Genomic DNA, 2,817 nt, shown 5'->3' with positions numbered 1-2,817 from the left:
CGCGCTAACTCCTAACAGCTGCTACTCCGATATCAGAAATATGAAACGCACCTGCCTTTATCCCGCCTACCCTTACTAATGGGCAATCAGAGTTCCTTGCTTTCCTTCCCCATAAATCAGTGGGTTCCACACCAAGATCAAATGAGGGACCACTAGTTGCATTTCTCATATACTAAGGTTGGACCACTGCCGGAGAGAAAAGAAAGGCTGACCCTATCAAAAAAGGATAAGGAATGGGCCCTTAGCACAATAAGAAGTGCGGGGGATGGCGATCCAATTCCTACCCTGGCTTAGACGGAAGAGAGATCCTTTCAAGCCCTCCTCACTCAACAAAGGGAATGATTCTAATCCTGCGGGGGTTAGTAAAAGACTAGGCCAATGGTCCCACACCTCAAGGAAGAGAGATGGAATGGAAAAGAATGTCGACAGAAAGGAAGGTCTCATTCCAGTTTGATTTCCATGCCTGCAGGAAAGATAGAAGATCGGGAATGCCGAAATTGAATAATATCTGTTTGTTTGTGATTCAAAGCAAAGTGCTTGAACTGCACTTTTTCCTTCAATAGGTAAGGGCGCTAACGCGCCCCTTGATCAAAGACCGGTTACACCGAATCAATCATGAAGTTCTACCCTTGGTACCGAGCGAGGATTGGGGGATCACTTTCATCCGCATCTCTTTCTTTTGTTTTATTCTCTTATGCCGGGTCTGGGGAAATGAATTTCGAACTGAAAGTATGAATATACAATTTACCACGAGCGAGAACTAGAAACATAATAAGATAAGCAAGCGAAAGGCTAGAATGATTTAAATAACGTACAAACGCGAAGAAAACCTCCTGCAGTACCGGCCGTGTCCTTGGCTCTCACTCCCATGAATCAGATAGTGCCATACGTCCCACCACAACCGTCCGATCCTCTGATGGAGAAGATCAGTCGCCTTGAACGGGCAGTTAATAAGTTGAGTAGGGACAAGTATGATGTTGCAGATCTTGAGAATCTCTCCCTATACCCCAAAGTCAGGCTTCCGTACGGTTTTCAGTGGCCAAAGATAGAAAAGTTATGGATAAAGCGGGTTTCGTCTCATTTTCCGGAAAGCCAGTCATACTATTCCACTTTAGCTAAGCTAATGATGAAACAGGATCTGGATTTGTCTGCAGATGATGATGTCCACTCCTGGCTCGATGCGCTTAACGAAAGGGAACTCTCTAGATTCAGAATGGATTGACTTCGTAATTAAGCAGCATCCTTTAAGTAGGGGTGCGCCGGACCGCCGACGAATGAAGAATAGGTAGCCCCACACCCCAGGCAGAGTTAGTGAGCCGTGTAATAGGCGACCATTTCGCGCGGTTCGGGGGGCACTTGAGTCAGCCGCCGGCGCCCGACTGCGTCTTGACCCCTATCCAATTTTTGGGCCAATTCCCCCTTCGTACTACCAAAAAATGAGATTCTTGCCGAATCCGAGTTTGCTGCTCCAACCATTACCAAACTAATACCTATTCTGTTTAGTACTTCAGGTGCTTCTGTTGCGTATAATGTAAATCCCGTAGCGGATCAATTCCAACGAGCCTTTCAAACAAGTACTTTTTGTAATCGACTCTATAGCTTCTTCAATAAACGCTGGTTCTTCGATCAAGTTTTGAATGACTTTCTAGTCAGATCGTTCCTGCGTTTCGGATATGAAGTCTCATTCGAAGCTTTAGACAAAGGTGCTATTGAGATATTGGGCCCTTATTGGTATATCGTACACATTCCGACGATTGGCCGAGCGGATAAGTCAACTTCAAAGTGGATTTGTTGTGCGAAGAGTGCGTTATGACCCGTGGCCGCCTGCCTGGTCTGGTGGGGTCCTCCGTTGTGGGTAAACGGGAAACCCGACTCTACGAACCCGAGGAAAGGCTGCACAGCAGTAGTAGGGGCGTTAAGACCGGAGCTTTTTGTAGTGCTAGCAGGAATGCAAGTGAATGAATCCCATCCCCTAGCGAGTGAAGTGCTTACGCCCCTTTCTCTAAGAGAAAGAAAGGGGCGCGCTAGCGTTTCAATAATAATAGAAAGGTTAGGGGGCTGAGAAAAGCTTGCTGTCTACTTCTCGAGCCTTCACTGCCCCGTTCTGTAACTTCCCTTCTTTAGTCCGTCCACGAGGCTGTCAAAATATATATAGGGGCGGCTATCTAGCGGGAGTCGTTTCGGTTGTATGCCACGAGGTCCCTATGGACAAGGGGAATCATCGCTTTTGGGCGCAGGCAGCCCTCTACCATCCATCCCATTGCATTCCATCGTCTCGTATTGTACTGTACCGTACCAAACCAGATACATCTATTGAGTGAGAGAAAGGTAGCTTCTCTATAGATATATTATAAATATCTTCATTTTTGATATGGATAGGGATCCCCAGATTCCCGTCACTACGGATTGATTGTCTCTACCTAACTACATGGTAGTGGTCTAGGGAGCGCAATTGCTAGAGCACGGGAGAATGAAGAGTAATGATTTCAGCAAGAGCAGCCGGACGGACTACTATAGTGAGTCCAGTGACTACTAGAGTAGAGTGGAGTAAAAAGGTATGGTATAGCAGCCTTTCCGAGCGAGCCTCTGGGATCTCCTGTAAACCCCCATGATGTGGTAAAGGGAGGATATTAGGGGAAGCAGTGAGTGGAGATTCCCCTGCAGAGAGCCGGATGAGGGGAGACCTTCACGTCCGGTTCGGAGGGCGGGGATATCCCGACCCTACTATCATTATGCCTTTGCAATGTTACTTGGTTCAACTCTATTTGTGACCTTTTCTCGTATGTGGGACTCTCTATCTTCTTGGGTAGATAATCG

This window comes from Vigna unguiculata, unplaced genomic scaffold, assembly GCF_037176805.1.
Source record: "Vigna unguiculata cultivar grain cowpea cultivar isolate G323 ecotype 2 unplaced genomic scaffold, ASM3717680v1 ptg000294l, whole genome shotgun sequence".
NCBI lineage: Eukaryota > Viridiplantae > Streptophyta > Magnoliopsida > Fabales > Fabaceae > Vigna > Vigna unguiculata.
The sequence above is the reverse complement of the archived record's forward strand: the minus strand, read 5'-3'. Positions refer to the sequence as shown.